The sequence below is a fragment of the Astatotilapia calliptera genome, chromosome 16, assembly GCF_964374335.1.
Source record: "Astatotilapia calliptera chromosome 16, fAstCal68.1, whole genome shotgun sequence".
NCBI lineage: Eukaryota > Metazoa > Chordata > Actinopteri > Cichliformes > Cichlidae > Astatotilapia > Astatotilapia calliptera.
The window spans coordinates 9,147,294-9,163,283 of record NC_137437.1 but is presented as its reverse complement, the minus strand read 5'-3'; the positions used below and the strand labels follow the sequence as shown (position 1 = coordinate 9,163,283).

General features: G+C 40.6%; 1 long non-coding RNA gene across 1 annotated transcript; it reads left to right on the top strand.

Annotated features, from left to right (window-relative positions):
* The first annotated feature begins 10,914 nt into the window (after positions 1–10,914).
* On the top strand, positions 10,915–11,512 carry LOC145421154 (uncharacterized). Its single transcript, XR_013902469.1, has 2 exons — positions 10,915–11,031; positions 11,234–11,512. It is a non-coding gene; the product is annotated as an uncharacterized LOC145421154 (long non-coding RNA).
* Positions 11,513–15,990: the final 4,478 nt, after the last annotated feature.

The following is a 15,990-nucleotide window of genomic DNA, read 5'->3' as shown; positions in this document are numbered from 1 at the left end:
TAGTGTTATGTTGAGTTAAGACAGCTAATTATAGAGCAAATAAGCAAAGAGCCACCAGATCTTGACTAAGCAAAAATGAGTGTCTCTGCTTCTTTACTCAGATAATTGAGAGGATTTCCATATAAAAAAAAGGTCTGTAACTTTGTATCTCATTTTCTCTTTCCATTCCTTTCTCTACCCCTTTCTCTGTCTCTCACTCTCTGTGCCGTAAAAGCAAGCAGACATTAATTAAATACACAAATTAATGGAGGATAAAAAAGAGCCAAAAGGAGTAGAATTAATTACAGTAGGGTATGGGCTGACAGGCTTCAAATCCCTGCCTGGAGTGCCAGTAATGAGCTCCCCAGGGTGACAGGGCTTACAGAACAGCACACAGCTCTGTACTTAGCTTCAAAATCCAGGGATAATCTGTACAAAGAGACGACTCACTCGACATGTTGACTTTTTTTATTGTCTTTTCCGACGTGTCCGAGATGTTCGTTCGCTGGGGTTTAACATTTTTAATCATTGCACGCAATAGGCATAAAGCTTTGGTTTCCAGAGAAACATTCTACTGTTGAATAAGTGGATTATAGTCTAAGCCTCATAAATGCCTACAGGTTCCACAGTATGCACAGGTACGAACCAGAAAAGACATGTTAAAAGCAATGATCTGCTCAATTTTTGCACACTTTGTACATTTTCACTGGGGTTTGAGTCTTTATGTCCTTGCCTCTCTTTCTGCTCATGCTTGCTGAATGATATTTCCATTTCCATAATGCTGCTTCTAAATTTGGACCCATTGTGGTGTGGCGCATGATGCAGGAACTCAACGTTCTCTAAAAATGTAGAGAAGCCATCCATTGCCTAAAATCAGAAATCTCTAACCCTTTTTTACCACCAAAAAGTTGGGACACTGTGAAAAATTTAATTAACTTATACACAGTAGAACATAAAAAACTCATTTTGAATTTGATGGCCAGCAACACATCTCATGCAGGTTGGAAGGCAGGGAAAGAAACAGCTGGAAAAGTTAGTGGTATTAAAAAAAAAAAAAAAAGCAATGTAAATATACAAAGACTGAGTATCTCATCATCTACAGCAGCAGTCCCCAACCACTGGGCCTCGGAGTCCGTGAGTCGTTTGGTACCGGGCCGCAAGAGTTGAGGCTCAGGTGTGAAATGTATGGTTTTCAGGGTTTTTATCGGTTTCTAGCGTTATTTTGTTATCGTTTTTATCGTTAACTCGGTTTTCCTGGGTCTTTTCACGTGTGTTATGAATAAATCTTCTTTTTTTTCGTGAAAATATTGTTGGACATAAACCGGTCCGTGGCGCAAAAAAGGTTGGGGACCGCTGATCTACAGAACATAATGTCATCAAAAGATTCTGAGAAGCTGGAGAAATCTCTGTCTTCTGAAATCAGTGGTGGATGTTTGAGATCTTTTAGGTCTTCAGGCAGCACTGCATTAAAAACAGACGTGATTCTGTATTGGAAATCACTGCATGGAATCAGGAAACGTTCCAAAAATCTGAAGTAACTGGCCACGAACAGAGACGTAAAGCTATGAAGATGAAGCCATATTTGAACATGATCCAGGAACAACGCTGTGTTCTCTCGGATAAAGCTTAGTTAGTTAAAATAGACTGCAGCAAACTGGAAAATTGTTCTGTGGTCAGACAAATCGACACTTAGATGGAATCTGTGCTCTTCGGATTACAGAGCAAAGCTTTTAACAAACTTGCGGCTCGCTATCAGCTCTTATTTCAAAAGCCTGCATCTCTGCTTATAAGCTGCCAGTTCAATACAGCTTTTCGAATGGGCGGCTTGCATTTGTCTAAAAGCGCCAAAGGTATGTACAGGTTTCAGAGAAGCATGTGCTCCTATCCACACTTTGTTTTGTCTTGTGTATTTCAACAAGACCATGTTAAACTGATTACTGCATCTATTTCAAAAGCATGGCTTCATAGCAGAAGAGTCTCATCATAATATTGGGAGCATCATGACACCAAACATATAACATAGGTGACCCAGAACTGTTAAGCAGTTAGAATCCCATATCAGAAAGGAATTGGACAATTCTTGGTCCTAACTTTATTCAGACATGTGGCTGCCACAAAATTCATAAAATGGGCTAATGATCTTTCAGTCAGATAATATTTTAGAATTCTTTTATTTTATTTATTTATTTTTTAGAAAGAGGGGCAATACATATTAATGAACATTTTAACAAATTTAAATATGCCACATTATAGCCTTGGGCTAATTTCCATCTGCAGACCCTCTGGCAGGTTGGTGTTAAACACAAGTTAGTAAAAACATACAGAGACACTATTTACAGGTCATGTGACAAGGACAAAACCAGTGATCACATTATACTAGAACAAACAATGACAAGGAGAGTGGACGCATAGGACAGTATATCTAACAGTGGCTCGAGTCAGTCGAGACCCGGCAACACTGCTAGACTTTTGTTTAATAAAATCACTCATTGGTGGAGGCACCAGACCATGTATAACTTTGTATATTAGACAGGCAGATTTAAATAATTTGAAATCTTTCTAATATTCTTAAAATGGTACGTTTTCTCAGCTTAATCATTTGATATGTTTCCTGTGTACTACTATGAATGGAATGAGATTATGCCATTCGGTCTGTAAACATGATAGATCAAAAAGTTTTGAGATAATACTGATAAAACTTTGTGTAGAGTGGGCTCATGTTAACAATCTATTACAATTTGGTGTACGTCCACCAAGGTCTTAAAGGTCAACTTATTGGCAGAAAATAGACAAACAGCCTCATAACTATGTGAAAGAACAGTTGGTAGCATTCAGAGGCAGGTTCAGTTTCAGGCAATACATTCCTTCTATACAAAGTAAGACATAACTGTGATCTCTAAACCCCTTCTTATACAATAAAGACTGAAAACTATAATTATAACATTATGGAATTTGTCACAGATAAAGGAATGATACACTAATACACACTAATTTAAAAATCCAATGAATGAATCCAACAAGTTCAAGTCCATCCAAACCACACTCCTCAGACATTTTATTAGCTGTTCCTGGCCAACCGATTGTTAACCTAAATATCGAATCAGCAAATCATATGGTATCAACTCAGTTAGTTTAGCCATGCAGGTCAAAATGACCTGAAGTTCAAACTGAAGGAAGAAAGATGATTTAAGTGACTTTGAACATGGTATGTTTGTTGGTGCCAGATGGGCTGGTCCAAGTGTTTCAAGAACTGCTGATCTACTACACATCCTTTTTTTTACAAAACCATCCTTAGGATTTAGAGAGAATTGTCTGAAAGGGAGAAAATATCCACAGAGCAGCAGTTCTCCAGGCAAAAATGCCTTGTTGATGTCAGAGGTCAGAGGAGAATGGAAAGACGGCTTTGAGCTGATAGGAAGGCAACAGTAACTTAAAATAGCCACTTGTTACAGGAGCAGAAGACCACACCATGTGCCATTCTCGTGAAGAACAGGAAACTAAGGCTATAATTCACAAAGGCTCACCAACACTGGACAATAGAAGATGGAAAACCATTGCCTTGTCTTATGACTCTCTATTTCCACTGCAGAATTTGGGTGGTAGGGTTAGAATTAGGCACAAACAACATGGAAACCTGGATCCATCCTGCCTTGTATCCATTGCTCAGACAGGTAGTGGTGCTGTAACTTTCTTGGTCATATTATCTTTGCTCACTTTGGGCCACTTATTACCAGCTGAGTATTGTTTAAATGCAACAGAGTACCTGGGTATTGTTGCAGCCTGTGTCCATCCCTTTGTGACCACAGTGTACCCATCTTTTGATGGCTTCTTCCAGCAGGATAACATGTCTGAAATCATCTCAAACTAGTTTTGTGAACATGACAAAATGGCAAAATGGCCTCAACACTCACCAGATCTCAATCAAATAGAGCACTTTTAGGTTGTGATGGAAGAATTGTTCATGGATGTGCAGCAACAATGTGATGCTATCAAGTCAATATGGACCAAAATTTCTGAGCAATGTTTCCAGCACCTTGTTGAAACTAAGCCAAGAACAAAGCAGTGTTGGAGGCAAAAGAGGGTCCAGCCCAGTACCAGCAAGGTATACCAAATACAGTGTTCAGTGGTATGTAACAGCCTATCTGTCACAAGGTATTGTTCTCTGCAAAGTATTTCTAAAGGGAACATATATAACATTAGAAAAGCCAGTTAATAACATGAACCTAATGCCAAAGCTTTACACTGCAGCCTTATTTAAGAAATGAGAATGTTCTTAAAATGCACATTGAAATTCAGACAGCATGAAACACCTATTTACTAGAAGAAAGAAAGTGTACTTTATTGGTCCCCGTGGGGAAATCCCTCTCTGCATTTAACCCATTCACTCAGTGAAGCAGTGGGCAGCCATTGGGCGCCCGGGGAGCAGTGTGTAGGGACGGTACCTTGCTCAGGGGTGCCTCAGGGTAGCTGTTCAGGGGAATCGAACCCCCGACCTTCCGATCATGGGGCCACCACTCTACCTACTGAGCTATCCCTGCCCTGCCCTTACTAATGCACCAAGACAGCTCAGTCGAGACTTACTAGTTCTTGATAGACTTGACAGTTGGTGGGTTTTCCTTTGAATCTTTAGAAACATTTTCATTAGATTCTCTAACTGGTCACAAATTTTTTTTTCCTCAGCTGAATGTAAACAAAGAAGTCAAAGACTGAGTCCAGCCATCTCTGACTACAGCGATTGTGCTTTTTTTCCCCTCGCCTTTCCATAAAGTGCGACGGCTCCTTCTGTCAACAGCAGCGGCCAAATGTCAGTTTAACTACAGCTGAGTCTGTGACAAAGGCTTTGACGTTCCTGCCAGTTGAAGAGGAGCTCAGTGTAATTCGAGTCATTTTTTATCATTGTGCTGTCATTTTGCTGTGGCAGCTATCAAGAGCATCAAGGAAAGGTCAAGGTCTGAATGAGCCACTCAAACAAGGCTCTCACAGAAGCTTGATGGATCTCTGTTCTTGTGTATCTAAATACTGAGTCATGAAAATGAGGAGTTAGCTTTTAGTTTTGTCCTGCTGTATGAACCACAGTTCTCTTCTCTTATTTTAGAGGTAAGTTTGTCTACGCTTCTTAAACTGACAAACCTTCACGCAATGCAAAGTAAAAGACTGTTTGTTTAGATTTTCCGCTTTCCTTTACCATCTTGCAATAAATACCAAAGCAAATGACAGATGTATAACCTCTTGCATTTCATTGTGACAATCGTGTGAATATACTGGGAATAGAGATTAGATACGTTCTGCTGTCTCAGATCTGTACATAAGAAAGTGACTGTACAGAACTGATACTTTCACCACTTTAGTTTCAGTGTTTTGATGTGTCACAGTCATTTTAACTAAAAAATTACTTACATGATTTATTAAAGTTGTACCATCGGGCCTAGGGTCCTGGGTGGGTTATGGGGGACTCTGTTATAGCAAACATCAATCAAGATTTTAAATCATAATGGATTAAAAAATGGTACAAAAAAGGTAAAAATGGCAAAAAAGGTATGTTTACTGAAAATTTAGGTTGTTTGCCTATGCAAGGTCCTAATAGATTCAATGAATTAGGTTTTAATTGTCAGCTTAGTTCAGAATAAGTTACATCTAACTATAATGATGGCCTCCTGTTTTTCCTCCTCACGTGCTGCCATCACTGACAAAAATACATGCAAGAAGTGTCACGGGGTGAAACGGGACAAGTTATTTAGAGTTTTATTGTGCATGTTTTGCAATGTTTTATCTATTTTAATATTGTATATTGGGTTTGTTTGTATGAGCTTTATTGCATGTTTTTATCTTATTTAAATTGAACACCTGTCCTGGAAAGACTCCGCCCCTACCTGATAATAAACTGTTCACACCTGCGAGAGATCCCAGAGAGGCCAATAAGAGGGCCTGGCAGACCAAAGGAAGCAGTTCGACCGAGAGGCTAGAATGACGGCCAGGAGTAAGTGGTGCCAGGCGGCGGCGGCGCCTGCAAGCCGAAGGGGCTGGTGGAGCTGGGCGTTAGGGAGAACGGACAGTACCAGCGCACAGGGCACCAGCGCACAGGGCACCAGCACACAGGGCACCAGCGCAGAGGGCACCAGCGCAGAGGGCACCAGTGCAGGACGGACAGCACCAGCGACTAGGGACGCGGAGCGAACAGGCGGACGGCAGTAGTAACGAGAGCCCAGCTTGTGCACTGCGGGAGAGCAGAGGCGGCGAGACAGCTGGTGCCGACTTGCAGTTTAAAGAAGCGGCGGGCGGAGTTGAGAGCTCTGCCCACCCGGGGTAAGTCTTACACTTAGCCCCTTTTATTGAATGAAAATTGCCGACAAGAATAGTGACTGCCGCTCCCTCCCTTTCTTCAGCGTACCAGGACGCGGAATGCGGGGAGGAAGGTGAGGACTCCGCTGGGTTTCCCTTTTACATCACTTCGCTGGACTTTTTTAGTTCTTTGTGACTTTTATATCGTGGCGGATGCCACTGGACTTTTAACGTTGTGTTTTATTGCTTTTTATTGTGTTATCCCTTGGCCAAGGTTGTTTTAATTTATCTTACATTTTTAACTATTTAAGTATAATAAATTATATTTTAATTCTACAGTTTTTTAATTGTGTGTTTCCCTTGGCGGCTCCACTGCTCTGCCCGTTTTTAGGAAGGTCTCCTTCCTTTTAAAAACACAAAACATCTTGGAAATAAATCAGCCTTTCCGCTCCGTTACAGAAGTACTAAAATCTGCACAACCAGTTCAGTACCCACGTTTTAGCCCTGAGGATGAATCCATTTTCTTTTCCTTCAACCAAAACAAAACAAAAAAAAATGGTTTCCATCTAAAAGCATTTGAAAACACATTTGATGCCACAGAAGCTTAGACATGCTATGTGGACCTATAATCTATGATGTTGTCAGGACATGAACATTGAATGCCACAAAATGACGTGCCTATTTTGGTTATCTGGACGTGAAAAACTGAGAAGAAAAAATAATTTAGTATACTGTGATTTTTACACATGTAGTCACCCTGACTTGTTCTTTACACATGAACACGTAACTTAGATGTAACGTCACTGTTCGTTCTGACATCACTTACCAGACATAATATATTTAATAAGAAAGGATTTCAGTGTTATAAAATATTTCCCAAAAGCTATACAGATGTTGTCCTGGTACCCAAAATAGTTTATATAATTAAGTTTCATCCAGATTAATGTGTCTAGGAGGATTTAGGGAAAAGCCATTCAGATATATTTTATGATCATCATAGTTAGATTGTTATTATTATTATGATAACAAACTTGAAGTAGAGAAAATCATTTCTGACTTCAGAGACCTAATGCTCTGCCTTTATATCACTCAGATAGGGATGAAGGCTTTTTTAGGAAAATAAAAGTCATTTTTCCTTTTTATTAGCACTGGCCTGTGGTGGTACAATCCAGTACAGCTGAAAAATCATTTACTAAATTGATTACATAACTTCCTTAGGGATTAATAAAGTATTCTGATTTCAAAATGTGACTTGAAGTTGTGCACTCATGGACTGCTTTTTCCTGCTCTACTTTTCCCTGTTTTTTGGTGGAGATTTCAGGGTTCATACGTAAATAAAAGGTTGGCCAGCATGTTCACAAGCGTCGGTACTGCAGCAGGAGTTTGTGTCTTTGCCAGCAGGAACAGAACAGAAGTCTGTTTGTTCTCATAGTAGCTCTCTGATGAGAAAGGTGAGTAAGATCGAAACCTGGAAGGGAGGCCGAGGCTCTGTTTGCTCGGCACCCGTCAGCCCCTTCCACAAACCAAAGCCTCTTCTGTTCACTCCCAATCCTTATGTGTGTGTGTGTGTGTGTGCTCGCTAAACACAATCAGGTTTTATAGTTTGAAGGGAGATTGGGAGCAGCAACAAACAGGGAAGAGAGCAAAGAGAAAGATGCTGACAGATTAGACTTCATCAGAGTTTAGAATTAAAGGTAAGTCACTTCTTTTTACGTTTTTTTTATTATGTGCCCCAAATATATTTTGGGTAAGTTTTTAAAAATTATATTCCTGTGTGATACATAAAACATACAGGGTATCATTTCTGTTACTCTACATTATGGACATTAAATTGGTGCAGCTATGATATAACTATCCTGCAATACTGGTACTGCTATAGAAAATTATTATGCTGGACAAAAGCAAGAAACATCTCAAACTGATTTGTTTGCAGTTTTAAAACAATTTAAATGGGCTCTTCAACCCTTAAATTTCATGTGACTATCTCTGCTACTTATCAGAAGTCAAAACCCAAGCATTGTCTTCCCTGAATATACTACTGTTATTGTGGGGTCCACCTATTGATTTTGAACAGATTGAGCTCTTTGTTAACCCTCTACTGCATGACTTTTTAATTTTTTGGGAAAAAAATATTTCTCCCTATTTTGGGGGAGCTTTAGGGCCCCCCCCCCCCCAAAAAAACAAACAGATATTGGTTTGTTGCTTCAAGGCAACACTGTGCGACAAGGGTAGTAAAATGCCAAGTTATCCTATAATAAGTTGTATTAGTACAACAAGGATGAACAAATAAATAAACAACAAATAAACAATGTAAACATTTCACAGAACAATAAAACACCAAAATACATCCAACATTTGACCCTAACCCCACACGCACACACACACACACACACACACACACACGCACACACGCGCGCACACGCACGCACACACACGCGCGCGCGCACACACACACACACACGCACGCACGCACGCACGCACACACACACACACGTTGTGTTTCAATCACTTTTGGGGACATTACATTAACTTACATTCATTTCCTGGAGACTTATCCTGACTCTACCCATCACAAGTCCCTGCCTGAACCTTACCCTAACCCTGACTCAAGCCTTCACCCTAAAATTAAATGATTTACCTTGCAATTTGTCCCTATAAAGTAGGCGAGACCTCACAATGGGAATGTGTAAACAAATTTGTGTCCCCACAACAATAAGTAATACACGTCCACACACACACAGCAAAACTGGTATGGAACGGATCTGGCCCACACAATGTGCTTACACATAGCCCGCATACCGCAAAGAATGACAGCCCCTTGGTGGCCAAGACCTAGTTTGCCAGTGGTGGCCCACACATGGGCCAGTACAAGGCCAGTTTCAGACACACTGGTGGTCCTGTGCTGGCCCATGTGTGGATTACATCTGGCAAACCTGATCTGGGCCACCAAAGGGCCGTCATTCATTGCCGTATGTGGGCCATCTGTAGGTGGTGTGCAGCCATGGGCCAGTTGCAGACACACTGCTGGCCCTGTGCTGGCCCAGAACGGTTTCAGCTCTGGCCCCAGATGTCAGCCTAATGTGTACCTTAATCAAGCCATGTAATAACAACATGCGCCGGAACATAATAGTGCAAAAGTAACATGCCGAAACTCTGTTCAGACAGTGAATGGACTGATTTTTATATAGCGCTTTTCTACTCTCCCAGATTACTCAAACTGCTCTATACAACATGCCACTTTTGCTTAACTGAGTGCTTCCTAACTACATGTCATGGTCCTGGGTGGTGTGACCCAGTGTTTTGTGTTTAACCTAATTTTGATGATTATCGTTTATGGTTTGTTTAGGTTCACTAGGTAGTCCAGCCAGTTGTATATATTAAGTCTCCCTTGCCCTTCGTGTGTTTATGTCAGTGTGTCTTGTATTGTCAAGGTCATGCTGTCCGTTATGTCATCTCCCCTGTACTACGTCTCCCCGGGTCATGTGTCATGTCTAATCTCCATGTTTCCTGTTTTACTTTGAAAGCAAAAAGCAAATATGCTTCTTAACATATTCATGCACATACAAGTATTTTTAATATACATTTATTTCACTATAAACATGTAAAATAGTGATCTTTATCTTGCCTCCTAATGGAGATGTCCCTCATGTAGTGCAGCTTGCAGAAAGGGGTCCCCCCCCCCCAAATGAAAGGCACACCACCTTCAACTCATCATTTTATTGGAAAGAGATGTGTCTGGTAGCATTATTTGAAAAAAAAAGTTTTTTTTTTTGAAGGGCCAGTGTAAGGCATGAAAATGTGGTTTGTTACCTCAGGGCAACGCTATGCTATGCCCAGCTTTACAGCAACTTAAATATATTTACAGCCGCACTTACAGGGTTTGGTTTCCATAAGAAAGTTTATTGGAACTACTCCAGTCTACAAATCTTTGAAAGTCTGTGTATTCAGAGGAACAGCCATTTAATATAGAAACAGTTTATCACTCTAAAAAATAAAAAAAATAAGAAGAAGAATTAAGACTTCTAGGGTGGACTATTGTAATTCAAAAGTTGATGTAATGAGATCACTGATAGGGATCGGAAACACAGAACATATTTCTCCCACATTGGCTCCTTGTTAAATCCAGAATCAAATTTCAAATCCATCTCCTTTTGACTAAAACCACCTTATCTTAAACACCTCATAGTACCGTATCACCCCAATACAGCACTTCACTCAGACTGCTGGCTGTGAAGTGCAGCCTCCCATTCTACTTTTAAACATCCTGGGAACGTTTAACGGTAGAATGGGAGGCAGAGCCTTCAGCTTTCAGACACCTCTTCTGTGGAACCAGCTAGCCTCTCCTAGATACGATGCTGGACGATTCCCACGATGCACTGAGTGTTTCTTCTTCATTCACCTCATTTGAGTCTATCTGGTCATTAGATGGCTGCCTCTCGCTGAGCCTGGCGCTGTTGAATAAATTCTTCTTGTTAAAAGGGAGTTTTTCTTTCCCTCTGTCACCAAATGCTTGCTTATAGGGCTTTGTCTGATTCTTTGGGTTTTCTCTTAATTACTGAAGGCTCTGTTGTTGTGATTTGCTGCTACAGTATACAGAAAAATTGACTTAAACAGAATACAAAATGAGTTAAGTTTGTATTATGTTACATGCTATTATTCCTTCTCGCCTTTAGCACGTTAATTAAATTACACTGACATCACTTCTGATAATTATGTCCATGAAATGCTTTGCAGAGCTGGAGGGTATTGACTGGATGGAGGTCTCACCCACAGGTTTGAACCCTTGTTGTTTTTGGGGTAGGATTTGCTGTTAAAACTCGTGAGGGTAAAATGTAAAAGAGGTCAAAGTTCTGACATAATGGTCAGAATATCACTCATTAAAGGCATCACCTCTGTGTCAGACAGTGTACTATAGCAGCTCAGTGGAGCCTGCCTTTTTCTCTTGCCATTTACTTTCTCTTTTCTCGTCTCCTAGGAAACCTCATCTGTGTAAAAACCTACTTGGTTTCAAGGAGGATACGTTTGCCAGAGATAAAGGCATTTCATCACATTGCACCGGAGACCAGGTTCAAGAAACTGCCTTTTATCAGCAGACAGCAACTGAGCTGAACATTTCTCAGTCTTCATATATTAACCTTATTTTTCCCTCCAGTCTTTGAGTCGGGAGTGTGTTTCTAGTATCTGATTGTTTGTATTTAAACCAGGATGAAGAACAGTCAGGCTCTCGGCAAACAGAATAAACTATTCTTTGAACATACACCGAAACAGGGAGGAAATCTTTTGGTGCTATTATCTAAAAATGTGAAGTCATGTTGAGTGTTAAAATAGATTCGGATGACTAGCCTGTTCTCTGTGTCCCTTCTTCAGACTCTCCTTTAATGTGCACCACAGAGGGCAGAATTTTTAATATACAGCTTTGAAAAGGGAGACCAATGGTAAGATGTTGTGATAAAACTGAAAAATCATATATTCCTTATTATGCAGCTATAGCTCAGCACAATGCTGCTCTTTTCCTTTGAGTATCCTCATTGGCGCTCATAGCCACTTCAATGATGCTTTCAACAGGCAGATCATATCCATAAACCCACGCCTTTCTCCCCTCACTATCAGTCTCACCCGCGTCCTCCTCTCTTTCGATGTCAGTCATTGCGATCCATTTCAGGAGTCTGTAAACATCCAGCAGTGTTCAACAGCCGCAAACTTAAACTGCTTCATTCTGGTGGGGGCAGAGAGATCACCGTGCCAACAAAACACCGGTAAACATTGGTGCCATGACAACCTCCAGAGTGCAGGACGCAAATCTCCATGGCAACCTTTGTGTGTGTGCAAGGGGGAGATGGAGCCAATGATTGAAAGACGTCAAGACGAATGATTATATTGTCAGCAAACAGAAAATATATTTATCAATGTGCTAATGCTACAACTCTGACTGCAATATCCAGGAGATGAATAATGTGAGAACCTCAGGGCAACGAGGGGTAAACAACAACCGCAACACAATTCCCTGATGGAAAACATCTCTGACAGATCTAATCGCCGCATCACTTTTCATCCACTGTGAGGTTTACGAGGTAATAAAGGACTACAGCCAAAGCACAGAACTCAATTTCGTAAGGACTTTATGCTTGCAGAGAACGGGTTGATGTTTCATAGGAAAATGACTGAAGAAATTCAACTTTACTTTTTACCAATCAGCCATGAAAGGCTGACAGGCTTTTGTCATCACCCTGCCAGGTGGGTGGTGTGGATACACAACTTTTTGAACATGATGATGTTGGATTTTCAAATTATAGGTGCATCTACAAAAACTCTCAGACGTTTTAAATCATGGTTAAGGTCAGAGGTCTACTATCTTGTGACTCTTTGTGGAATCAAGAAGAAAGCCACATAGGATTTTCACACTTATACCATTAGTGCATCTATTCAACTCATTTCAGTATTATTCACTGTTGTTGTAAGGTAGACCCTACAATAGCCTTGATGTGACTGTGGTTGTGATTTGGTGCTGTATAAAGTATAAATTCAATTGAATTCAATTGAATCATATGACCCCCGAAGAACAAGCACTCTGGGACAGTGGGAAGGAAAAACTCCCTTTTAACAGGAAGAAACCTTGGCAGAACCAGGCTCATGGAGGGGCGACTATCTGCCGTGACCGGATAGGTTGAGAGAAGGATCTACTAGAGGACTGTGGGGTAGCACTGATGGCTGCCAGTGTTTTTGGTATTGCCATCAGTTCCATAGTCTTTTCCTGTTGTTGTCTGTATCATGTATCTGGATCTGTTCTTAGACCATCTTGTAGTTAACGTTAACTCCTCCTGCAGCCTTCTGTGTTTTTACTTCCCACTTTTGTTCCTTTTCCCCGTCCCCATTATTTTCCTGATTCACCTGGACCTTACTATCCATCGCCCTTGGTGTGTGTATTTAATTTGAGAGTTCTCCCAAAGTCTTCATTGTGAAGACAGATTATTCTGTGTGGGTTCTTTTACTAGATTCTCTTCCTATGTCTGACTTCTAGCCCCCCTTATCTGCTCTGTGCAGCGTTTTGCGGTATTCTTAAAAATATAGCCCAACACTATTCTTAGCACCCTGCTTCTGAGATGCAGAATCTCAAGTATTGCCTTGAGTGGGCACAGCCAGGGTCGGATTCAGAACACTGGCGCCTCTGCAGAGCCAGTTCTTCCTTGGTGCTTTTTGAGAACCAGTCTATAATTAGACTGGTTTGGAAACTGAACATTGTCTGGGGGAAAGTTCGAGTAATTATTTTGGGAGGAAATCATGCTGGATAGAATCTGAAGGTTGCATCTGCAAATCACTGGTTTATTGCTTGCATTGGTCACTGATGACAGTGATTGACACTTTCTTGTTAATGCCAAAAGAAATTCAAAATTTGCTGGGCCTATTTTCTTTCTTTTCAGTGGGAATGCCTGGAATTGGATCAAGATCAGGGAGCTGCTTCTGTACCATGTTGTTGTAATCTACAATCAACAACAACAATCTTTATTTATAGAGCACATTTAAAAACCAGCGGTATACCAAAGTGCTTAACATAAGAGACAGAGAAGTAACACGAGTATTATAAGGCCTTAGCAAAGTATCAAATATACTCACAGGTCAATGCCACTAATACACAGGGGTAATATAAAATGCATATTAAAATAAAAACATAATAAAAGCACAAGCCATAAAAAATATGTATAAGGAAAAATAGAGTAAGTCTAAGAGTCAGGTGCGAGCATTAACAAGCAGGAAAGGCGAGATTAAACAAATAGGTTTTTAACCATGATTTAAAAGATCGAATGGAATCGGATGCCCGGATCACAATAGGTAATCTAGTTGTAAGAAAATATTAAAGGTGTTTTTGGTTATGACCTGGGATGCTGCTTAATATTCTGAAAAATGTTGCAAATTAGAGCTAAATAACTTTGTGTAGTCAGTTGTGCTTTGTCTTCTGGGATGCAGCAAGGTACTATATATATGTGCAAAGGTCTGTATGGGCTACTAGCCATAAATTCTCTGTGTTCTCCAATAGTCCATAAATCAGCTCCTTCTTCCTGTATTTACTTTTGCCTGGCTAATAAGCAGACTGAATATTCCCACGTCGTGGTTTGTAGCGACACATTTTGGTTCGCTTGGATATGATAAATATACTTCATTGTCCCCTTTGGAAAATTTGTTGTGGACTTAATTATTGTCACAGAAGTTGCCTTCACAGAGTCAACGGATTAAAAAATGTTCACTTGGATTTTTCTCTGTGTGAAAAGAAACCGAATCATGGGAAAAAGCTGCAAGTTTACAAACTCATCAACTGATTTGGACCAGAGGAAACAAAGTACAGGTGTGAAATCGCTCTCACAATACCCCAGTCTCTCTGACTCCATCTCCACCTCTCCAGGCTCTCTTCTACCTGCTCTAAATACACATCACATTGTCTTCCATCTGTTATCTTGCTGTGCACCTCACCACTGTCTCCCTGTCCTCACCCTGACATACTTCTCTGCCACTGAACTTCATCATGCACTATCACAGTTCCTCTCTTGTTACTATACCTTGTATTATCTCTGTAACACAGTTCAACCTGTTCTCTATACTTCTCTATTAACAAACTGAAAGTAAATACTGCATCTGTAGTTCTCTTTCTCAGCATGAAACCATACTGCTGCTCGCTGATCACCACCTCTCTTCTTAGCTTGGCTTCAACAACTCTTTTTTTTTTATCTTCATGTCATATAGTTACTACAGTTCTGCACATCATCTTTGTCCTTAAAAATTGGTGTCAGTATACTGATTCTCAGGGATCCTCTGACTCTACGAGATTGTGTTAAACAGTCTGACCAAAAAGTCCACTGCCCTCTCTCCTGGACATCTCAGGTATGTCATCTGAACCATCTGCCTTTCCACAATCCTCTGTATTTCATGATTCACTAACTTTCCTCCATCTGTCCTCCTTTCTCCCTCATTCACTCATGAACTCCTCAAAATACTCCTTCCATCTTCCCAGTACGCTCTCTTCACTTGTTTACATATTTCCAACTCCTAAATCACCCTAACCTGTTGCACATCCTTTCCAGCTTAATATCTCTATTTAAAAAATTGATACAAGTACTTTTCTTTGTCTTAAGTATCTAGCCTCCCATGTAATTCATCATGTCTTTTTCTTTAGATTTGCCACCTCTATCTTTGTTGTATGCCCAGCCTCCAAGCCTAGCCTCCTTCTCCTTTGAATGCTTTCCTGCATTTTGTCATTCCACGACCAAGTCTCCCATTTCCTCTGTCCAGATGATACACAACACCTTCTTGGCAGTTTCTCCTCCCACTACACCACAGAAAGGGCAGTGAAATGTACAATATCATTTCTGTTTTAAAAGAAGAAACAAAGAAGAAACAAATTATTTTAACATATGAAAAGTAGTCTTGAATTAACTAGCTCACCAGTTCTCAGAGTTAGTTCCTCTAGATCAGCAGTCCCCTAACCTTTTTGGCGCCATATCTGACAATATTTTCACGGACCGGCCTTTTTTAAGGTGCTGCGGAAAAATACAACAAAATAAAACAAGTACAGCAACCAAAAAAGGAAGGATTTATTCATAACACATGGGAAAAGACCCAGGGAACCTTGAAGTCCCTGAAAACAATAAATTTCACACCCGAGCCTCAACTCTCGCGGTACCAAACAACTCACGGACCGGTACCAGTGGTCTAAATTTCTTCTTTAATGAGATGGTGCAGACC